At 40.7% G+C, this 10,600-nt stretch overlaps 1 non-coding gene across 1 annotated transcript; it reads left to right on the plus strand.

The window, feature by feature from the left end:
* The first annotated feature begins 3,614 nt into the window (after positions 1 to 3,614).
* Positions 3,615 to 3,766, plus strand: LOC125912040 (U12 minor spliceosomal RNA). Its single transcript, XR_007454596.1, has one exon. It is a non-coding gene; the product is annotated as a U12 minor spliceosomal RNA (small nuclear RNA).
* The last annotated feature ends 6,834 nt before the right edge of the window (positions 3,767 to 10,600 follow it).

The raw sequence follows: 10,600 nt of genomic DNA on the forward strand, positions 1-10,600 counted from the left end.
TAGTGTATGTGTGGGGCGCGTTTTCCTTAACTTTACTTTCACATTTTTTTAACGTTCACTCATTTTTGAGGGACAGAGAGAGACAGAGCGTGAGTGGGGGAAGGGCAGAGAGAGAGGGAGACACAGAATCCGAAGTAGACCACAGGCTCTGAGCCATCAGCACAGAGCCTGATGCGGGGCTCAAACCTACAAACAGAGAGATCATGACCTGAGCTGAAGTCGAACGCTTAACTGAATGAGCCACCCAGGCGCCCCTCTACTTTCACAGTTTTTGATGGACAAATTCATGGTTTCTAACTTCTGGAACCCCCAACGCTGTACTCAACACACTACTATATGGTCTCTTGGGCATCTGAGAGAGAATATTTGGGGGATATAGACTCAGGAGTAGAAAAACTGTGTCTGAGGGTAATGGTGTGCTCAGTTTTACAAAATCCTGCCAAATTGCTCTCCAAATGAGCACACAGGCTATGGTTCCATGAGCGGTGCACGAGAGTTCGTGTTTTTCTACATCCTCACCAACAAATGATTTTATCAAAGTTCTGAAACTTTTTGTCAAAAGTTGCGCTGCGTTAAAATAGTATTTCAGGGTTGTTTACCTTTGCCTTTCTCTGATGCTGGTGAGGGGTCACTTTTCTTCTGTGAATTGCGTAGAATTCAAGTCCATTTTCCTACTGGGTGTCCTATCTTTTTTATCCTCCCAATTTCAGGAGCTCCACTGACAAGCTAAAAGTGCGAAACTTGCCTGATCCTTTTCTAGTCACGTTAAAAATGAACTTGAACAGTTTACCTATGTCCGGAAAAACTGACCCACAAGGTCAAGTATTTGTTGCCGTAACCTCACCTGTCAATGTCAAAGCCGGGAGAAGAGAAAAGGTCACAAGAGGGGAGGCGCTGGGAGCTGCAGACACTTGAGCTTGTATTTGCAAGTGAGAAAAACTGAACTCATGTTTAAGCATAAAGGAGAATGGTATTGACTCACAAAAATTCAGGGCCGTCAGACTTCAGGCAATGGCGGGATACAGGGGTTTAAACACATCATGTTTTCATCTCTGGGTTCTGCCTTCTGCATTGATTGACTTTATTCCTGGACAGACTTCCTGGCTTGTAGCAAATGGCCCCGGGGGCCCTTCAGGCTGGTGCTTGTGTTCTCTGCAGCAAGGGGAGTGTTTTGATCCCATTAAGGGCTGAGGGGGAGTTTGTACTCAAACAAGATTACTGAGACCCTAATCAGCAAAACAAAATCAAAATGTGACTGTAGTAAAATTCATAACTCTAATAAGTTATAAATTCTTTCCTAGTCACATTACTGACTGTAGTAAGTTACAAATTCTATATTCTATGAAGCCCAATTCTTCTTTATGCTTTACAAATTAAATTACAAGTCTTATCATCTATTTATAAACCTAGCAAATTTCAGCAGTCACTTTTAAGAGCGCTTGTATAAGCTAATAAAATCCCCTTAAACATTTAAACTGCGTTAATAAATTTAATATATTTAATTTCCTTTGAAGTCCTTCGAATGTCTGATTAACAAACAAACCTTCCCAAGTTCTTAGATACTATTCTGATAAATCACGTACATTAAAACTGTACATTTGGGGAATCATAAATTCTTCTAAGTGTTCTTACACTGTTCACAACAGGAGTCAACTTCTCTTGTTCCTTTCATCCTAAAAACACAAGTCTAAATCAATTACCCAAATGCCTTTTTACTTTGGAGTGACTAGATTCATCTGTTCAGTACTCAGATTCTCTTATGCATTACCAATGCTTCAAATATCCAATGAGTACAGATTGCTTTTTTTTCCATATTTAATGAGGTTGTATATAACCTGAAGTCTTGGTCAGGGCGTAAGATGGCGTAGCATGTTGGAGGTATGTTTCTCACCGCCCAGACAGACAAACAGAGCCCTCTTTGATGACCTTTAAACCAAGAGAGACTTCCAGTCCATGTGTGTCAATGGGATGGCCTTAGAGCCCTCTTCAAATTATACATTACTTAATTCTGAAATGAGATTAGAGATACAAACCCCTGCCCAGATGCTTTCAACATTTCATTGGGTTCAGTGAACTATTAACTTTGATTCTGTTCTGAATTCTTTACGTATCCTTCTTATTTAGCAGGACCAAAACTCTAACAATTTTTCGTAAATACATCCCATTGGATTCTTCACACCTCTAGAGTTTCGGTCAGGCTCTGTAGTCACAAATCTAAGGTCTTACTAATGACATTCCACAGAAGAAAAAGCCTCTTTCCAAGTGGAACCTACAATTGTAGGTGAGAGCACTTGCTTGGTTCCGTTTGAGTCATGTGCCCACAGAAATAATTTCTGTACCGTAGGCTATGAGATGTTTGGAATAGCCTATCTTGAGAAAGAGACTTTCTTTTCCTTATGTTCACATTAGGAGAAAAACGTATATTTAATACATACATTCATAATTAACTGAACATAACTATATACAAATGTGTCTATGTGTATCTTGTAGGGAGTTTTATGGTAGGTAAAATCATGATATGAAAATATCTACATGTTCTTTTTTTTTAAAGGACAGATGTTGAATTTTTTCTCAGATTGTGAATTTTGACAATTGCCTTTCAGAAATCATAAAGATGATCATATTATTTTTCCATGATTTATTAAAGCGCTAAGTTAGATTTCAAAATGGTAAATTATATTAGATTCTCTAATATTGAAGCTTTCATCACTAATATGAATCCCACCTAAAATCACGTGTTATTGCTTTAAAGTCCTGACAGAATCTTCTGGCTACTATTTTCTTCTATTAGATTGATAATTATAATTGAGATTCCCCTATAATTGTCTTTTCCATGCATTTTCTTTGTCAGGTTTGGGTATTATTTGTTAACTCTGATTTTCAAAATAAAGACAAAGAAAAAAAAGGAAGATTTTCTCCTTACTCTATGCTCTGGAACAATTTAAACTAAATTGAGACCATCTGTTCCTTAAAATGTTGATAGAATTATTTCCCTTCATTCTCTCACTGTCTTTTCTTGCAACTTTCTCTATTTCTTCCATGATAATTTGCTTAGAAGCTCTGTGCTGTCTACACTGTCTTTTGGCAATTCACACTTTCCGATAAAGTCATTAGTTACATACAGATTCTCAAAATTATTGGCTCAGATTTGAGCAGAGTGTTCCGTAATTTGTCAAATATCTTTGAGCCAGATCATTTTTGCATCCTCCTTATGCATATGTAATTCCTACCCCTTTCACTGATTCGATCAGACCAGGGTTGATCAGCCTTGGCACCACTGATGTTTTAGGCCAAACAGGCCTCTGTCGTGGGGCCTGTCCTGGTGTTGTAGTTGAGGCCCAGGCAAGCATAAGGTCCTCCTCCTTCTCCTCCAGCTTTACTCCTTCCTATCCTGGCATTGGAGTCTGTTTTGCAACATCCCTACCTCTACCCACCAGATACCAGTAACACCAGCTGTTACCCTGTTGCGACAACCAAAAATATCTCCAGACATGGTCAAATGTCCCCTAGGGAAGGGGACGGCCAAAATCACCCACGTTGAGAACTCCCGGCTTAGACAATCGTTTTTCTAAATTTTTAAAATTTCATTTTGTATTTAAAGAAACAACCGTTGGATCCTTTAAACTTATGAGTAGGGAAACATGATGACTTCGGATGATGCCTGAATCCTCACTGCTTATGGGACACAAATTTTTGAGTGGGTAAAGGTTGCCTCTGGGGTGACCCGCCTGCTTTGCGGGGTGCCTTGGAGTTGGTGATCTGCCTGTCAGTCTTTACCCCTGAAAGAGTAGACTGGTATGAAGGTAATAAACGAGGTGGAGAAGGGGGAAAAAAAAAGCCCTTGGATTCATTCTTTTGGTTCTATCAGTCTTTAGTCTCCTGATGTATTAATTTCTACTTTTATCTTTATTACTTTTGTTGGGCTTTCTTTGGATCTTTTTTTTTTTTTCTCCTAAATACCTGGATTGGCTGCTTCATTTATTTATTACCATTCTTACCTGTTTCACTCCATGGAGTGAAGTGGGTTGCCAGGGGGTGTCTGTATCCCCAGCCCAGCCATGCACAGGGATCTTCTTGTTCCACACTAATGGTCACTGGCTCATTCATGGATGTTTCATCGCCAGGTAGAAATCTGTGTTTTGCCAGCTCTTCCCAAAGTTCCCAGTTCTCTCCATGATTTGCATTTTTAGTGTTTTCGATTTTCCTTGAAGACTGAGTTGCCATTATTATTTATTTTCCTGTGTGCATTTGGTTCATTTCAGAGTGGAAAAAAGGGCAGACTTGCCTTTGATCCACCATATAATCCAAATCCAATGTACTAATTATGTAGGGTTTGATTTGGGCAAACTATATCGTGGGCTGCTGATTTCAACAATTACGCGCAATTCGGAGGAACGGTTACTTGTCATGTCACTTGCTTAGACCAGTCCTCAGAACCATGAAACAAAGCTTTATTTTGATGCACTAAATTGCCCTACCCCTCTACCATTAGAAATGGCAACAGACAAATCCCAGTTTGATGCATTAATGATTTAAAATAATGCTTTTCTCTCCACAGAGGCATTTCATGAGTGATGAGTTCTATATACCTGGTGACTCAGTGTTTCTCATGATTGGAGGTGAAAGTGCCACCAGCAAAACGTGGATGTCAAGGAGCATTACCTGGATGGAAAACAGTGAGAGATGAGAGCCCTCTGCTTCCCTGTGGAAGCAAAGACTTTATGGACAAAGCCAGCCAACCTCACACACTTAACAAGTTGTTCGTACGCTTTTGTAAACAGGACAATACTCTTCGTGTCTTTCAACTACAATATCACGTTCAGAATTTAAGCTTGCAACGATAGATACGCTGTCAGTCTCAAAATTCTCTCCCGTTAGGCTGGGAAGACTTGAAATTAATGAAATTTAAACTCTGAAAACGACCCGCCACTCGGAGGCAGTAGCGACCATTTTATTAAAAACAGTTTGTCACTGTTAAGTGAAATGTCAAATTTTAGCTTGCGGTGGCAACACGGGGACAGAGTAAAAAGATCTAGTTGTTTTTCAGGATCTTATTCTTCCCACTTAGTCTTGTTGTGCTTCGTGCAGTGGAAACGTGATTTTTTTTTTTACCTACTTATAATTACTACATATACAATCAGACCAAATGAATTATAAGGTGCTCTAAAAGTTTGAAAGACACCAAATATTTGGGGCCAAGAGTTTGACTCTCTTTTTATTTTTTTTAATGTTTTATTTTTATTTTTGACAGAGACAGAGACAGAGCATGAGCGGGGGAGGGGCAGAGAGAGGGAGACAGAATCGGAAGCAGGCTCCAGGCTCCGAGCTGTCAGCACAGAGCCCGACGCGGGGGTCAAACTCACAGACTGTGAGATCATGACCTGAGCCGAAGTCGGACGCTCAACTGACTGAGCCACCCAGGCGCCCCTTGACTCTCTTTTTAAAGGGAACATGTATTGCCTTTTTACAGCCCTGAGCGTGCCATTAATGTCAGTGAAATGATATCTTTATTATATGAGTCATAATTCTTGGTACCGTTTAACAGTGGAAAACTATTAATAACTTCAGGTTAATAGCATAGGTCTCTTCCTGCCTTCAAAAAAAGTGATTTTGGAATTCAAAGTTGCTGACTCTTTTATGATGTGGTGACAGTCCAGTAATTTCGCGGGCTCTGCATTTCTTCCTTAGAAACTGTGATTTGGGTGTGGGTGTTGTCAGAATTTTGTTATTCCATAAAAAGCTTCAAGGCTAGGTTTTCTGTATTGTCCTGCGACATTCTGTTTTTCAAAAATGGAAGTACTTGACCAAATTCACAGCTTGTATCGATGAAGTCAGGAACAGTGGTTGACTAATACTCTCCATGTAATTAATCTGTAATCCATCAAAGGGGTCCAATCACAACCCATTGGCGGTGTGGAGTTGCCTGTTCCTGGGACAAAACTCATTAGCCCTAAATGTTTACAGTACCCCACCTTCCCCTGTTTGCTCCAGAAAATCCTTTATTAGCCGGGTCCCTTCCCCACCTCCCACACCTGCTCTACCTTCTAATCATGAAGGACGAGAACACCCTGATGGCTGGGAGGGAGATTAGATTTAGCCACACAAGGAAAAAATTCTGGCAAGAGTGAAACAATGATGCTTGAGTTGGTGTTAAGAGAGTAAGAGTATGGTGTTTGAGATTTTCCTCAACAGAATTAGGAAGGGACAGAAGCTTCCTCAACAGAAGCAGAAGGGACTGAGGCAGGTTATGACCTCTAACCCTTTCGATGTGCTTTGAGGTGCACCTGCTAAGAATAAAGTTCCCTTTTCATTACTATTGGTTGTTGGGTTGTGCTTCTTTATTTTTGTTTATTTATTTTGTAAATGTTTATTTATTTTGAGAGAGAGAGAGAGAGAGAGAGTGAACGAGCACAAGCAGGGGGAGGGGTGGTGCAGAGACAGAGGGAGATAGAGAGTCCCAAGCAGGCTCCCCACTGTCGGAGCAGAGACCGATATAAACCCTCATAAACCCTGAGATCATGACCTGAACTGAAGTCAAGAGTTGGAAGTTTAACTGACTGAACCACCCAGGTGCCCCTGGACTGTGCTTCTTTAAACGTGACTTCATAGAGTGGACCCTAAGCAACATGAAACCCCTCCTCATCATTTATTCAGGGTATCTCCCTATCTAGAATGCCAAGTTTAAGTTGATAGTGATTAAGAGATCACTATTCTATTAACTTTGAAACAATAATTTTTAAAATAAATATTTATTTATTTTTTTTTAATTTTTTTTTTAGCGTTTATTTATTTTTGAGACAGAGAGAGACAGAGCATGAACGGGGGAGGGGCAGAGAGAGAGGGAGACATAGAATCGGAAGCAGGCTCCAGGCTCTGAGCCATCGGCCCAGAGCCCAACGCGGGGCTCGAACTCACGGAGTGTGAGATCGTGACCTGAGCTGAAGTCGGACGCTTAACCGACTGAGCCACCCAGGTGCCCCTAAAATAAATATTTAAAAAGCAAATTTTTTAGCATGCATTACTTCGTCCTGGACTTCTATTTGTCATGCTGTTATGGTATATGATTATCATGTAATATAATAAGGACTGTATTAATACTTGTATAACATATGTGAGTCATATAAGCCTCTGTTTTAAGTTTATTTATTTATTTTGAGAGGGTGTGCAGGCACACACATGAGTGGGGGAGGGGAAGAGAGAGAGGGAGAGAGAATCCCAAGCAGGCTCTGTGCTGTCAGCACAGAGCCCGAGGTGTGACTCAATCTAACAAACCAGGAGATCATGACCTGGGCTGAAATCAAGAGTCGGACGCTACACCTACTGAGCCACCCAGGTGCCCCAAACCTCTGTTTTTTAGTGACATTTTTTGATAACTTTTTTTTTCTAGTTTTGAAACTGGCATTTTGGGGGAAAGTATAGAAGATTACAGAGAAAGACATGTTATTCATAGTCTGACCTATTAGATTGTTGCTAAAATCTTGGCTTTCAAAACAAAACGTATCTCAGGTTTTATATCTTATTTTTTTTTTCTTCTGTAATAACATTGCTGTGGCTGGGAAAGGTAGTTTTAATTCTATAAGCCTAGCTGATTTTTTTTTCTTAGAGAAAGAAATGGAGAATGGATATTTGGGGACAGCCAGCGTTCTCTGTCACAGGTTTCTAGTAGTGAAATATTGGGTCAAAATTCCTTTGCCTTCAGAAGATCCTGATATAGGTCCCAGAGTGTTCCCCAGAAATGTTCTCCTACTTTATTCTGTCCAGTAGTCACTGGAGTGCCTGCTTTATCTAGCTTTTGGTAACATTTAGTATTATCATCGACACAGGTGTTTGACAGTTTGATAGGTGAAAAAAATAAATCATTACCAAGTTTGCACTTTTCTGATTAGTAGGACTAAATTTCTTTTTCATGTGTTCATTGGCCATGTGTATTTCTTCTATGTGAAGTGTTTTTTTTAAATGTCTTTAGCCCCTATTTGATGTTTATATTCAGCCACGTGGGGCATTATTCTACTTGAAATTAGTATCTCCAGCAAGGAGATAGGGGGTAATTTTTTGTTGTTGTTGTTCTTTGGTGTTGAAGATTAAAAACAACCTTAACACACACAATGGACTTCCTTAGCCTTACCGAAAACCCTACTGAAAAACAACAGAACGGTAAAGTGTTACTTTCTCCCTTATAACTTAGGAAATTCAAGCCCATATTGGCTCTCTCTGGATGCAGCAGGCAACCCAAAAAGACTAGAAAATATCCTCCACTTGATTAACCATGGATCCTCTAAAGTCTCAGAAAAGTAGCGAAGCAATGCCAGCTTATCTCTTTCCACTAAGGGCTACGTTTGGAGTCCTGCCGAGAGCTTATTGCGAGGTGCGCCCAGTGCGCCCAGTGCCTGAGGGAAGGCCATCTTGCGACAGAGGGGAGTCTGGAGCTCCCATCAGGTGCCCAGGTCGGGAAGGACAAATGCAAATGAGACTTGAGAAATAGAAACTCCTCCTCCTGCTGCCTGCCTTTGTGTGTAACTATTCATCAGAATGTCCTTCTGCCCATTCTCATTCAAGTGTTTCAAGTGGAATGGGGGTAAAAATCTCAATGTGCTTTCAACATTTGCATTTTGGCCTCCTGGTCAAGCAGGTTTAAGTGCCATGTTATTTTGCCCTAACGGTTGTCATAAGGAAGTGTGATTGCATTTTAATTACAGAGACCTACGTACTTACAGCCTCCACTATCTCCGCAGCAGCCAAGCCCTGCCAACTTCCAAAACATCATGGCAGAGAAAATGGCACTTGCCAACAATACATGGGTCTCTTTTGGTGGTTCTCAGGCAGGGTTCCCTGCAGTGCGGTTGAGAATAAATACCCCAATCTGTTTGCTGCAGCTGTGGGCAACAGTGGAATGATCCAAGCAAAAGCTGACCTTTCTGATGAGTACACATTTGACAGAGAAAGATATTTCTGTAAGTGGGTGAACCACTTCCTACATCAGTTGATCACTCACAGGGTCATCCAATTTGAGCTGTGTCTACCCCAACCCCACCGTTGGCTACAACTTCGCGAGAGACACCCAGGCTACAACCAGCTGATAGTTATTTTATCCATTTCTAAAGGCAGCTGACTGGCTTGGCTTTAAATGGGTGACCTCAATTGTGACGTGAATAGCGAAGTGAATCATCATCTAGAATTTCCGAAGAAGTCAAAGTAAAGCTCTTATTCTTGATGGGTAGAATTTTCAAATTTCTGAGTTGCCTTTTAATTCTTCTCTTTTCAATAACCTGCAAGCGTTAACTATTTCATGGTAAATTATATATAATTACCGTCTTGGGATTTGGGCCACCCATCATTCACATGAAACTGAGAAAGGCATTAAACTTCTTCTAATCAGGTAAATACTTCGGAAGCAAATAATCTCAGATTGCATGTTAGGTGGGACTTGCTATGATATTTAAATGTTAAATATTCAATGGTGAACAAGTATTGAATTTCTAGCTTCCCTAGCCTTACTACATGCTTATTCTCCTCTAAGCCTATAATGCCCCCAAATTGCATTTCTTTTCTCCTGCCTCTTTTAGACAGCAGGGCTGTGTCCCAGTTGATTAATAGGTCAAGACTTGCAGAATATGGTTATACTTCTCTGCTTTAATATTGACTTTTTGTTCCATCCTGACAAGAGTCATTTGATTTTTCAATTTCTAGATCTCTATATAAGAAGGAGGTCGCAGAGCACTTACAAGAATTGCTTTGTTCTGGTGTTCTGGTGCTTGAATTATCAAAATTAAATCACAGTAAATGACCTTGAGTCATTTTTTTTCTATATCCTAGAATACCTTGAAGCCACTCAAAATTCTCTGGCTGCACATTATAGGAACCCCAAGAAACGGTGACACAGGCTTCCGAGGTTATGGTGGAGATGCCAGAAAGCCCGGAGCATGATGGTAAACTGATTAAAGTTTTCAAGTAAGTGAAGGTTTGTGCATGAGACTACAGAGTCTCAGTCCTGAAAGCTTGATGTGAACTTGAATTTTCCACTATCACCAACATTTCTCTTAGCTAAGGCCTGTTGCTTTGAGGCAACTTACTGAGGTATTGCACTACTAAATAATTTGGAGAATTTATCACCATCATGTAAGGTCCTAGCCTTAATAGATACTTTTCATCTGGGTGGGGGTGAAGATTGGAGAGAGAGATGTTGGGTTCCACAGCAGAAAGCTCAAAGTGGGCAGGTGAGAGAAGGTACAAAGGACAGGCATCCGTAAGTCCCTTAGAGAAGGAGCAAGGACCATGAGGGAGCAAGGACCATGGGGGACATCCCTGGTCACCAGCCACGCAGTATTTCTCTTGTATTAAACGTGAGGCCTTTGGGCTGTTGAAACCACAACTGGTTCTAGGAGTCTCTCAGGGGCTGAGCACAAGTGTCTTTTCCACGGGAGATGGTGTCTCCTGTAGCACAGGAAAGTCTTGCATATGATTGCTGGCTTTGAGTGTGGCTTTAAATGAGAGTAAAAGAGGTTCTCCTCCGAAAATAGGAGAATTCTATTGAAGAGAAGAATGTGGGAGAAGAAAATCAGATCGAATCACAGGATAGAAAGTAGCGATTCTCAATGCGTCC

The sequence above is a fragment of the Panthera uncia genome (assembly GCF_023721935.1).
Source record: "Panthera uncia isolate 11264 chromosome C1 unlocalized genomic scaffold, Puncia_PCG_1.0 HiC_scaffold_3, whole genome shotgun sequence".
In the NCBI taxonomy this organism is placed as follows: domain Eukaryota; kingdom Metazoa; phylum Chordata; class Mammalia; order Carnivora; family Felidae; genus Panthera; species Panthera uncia.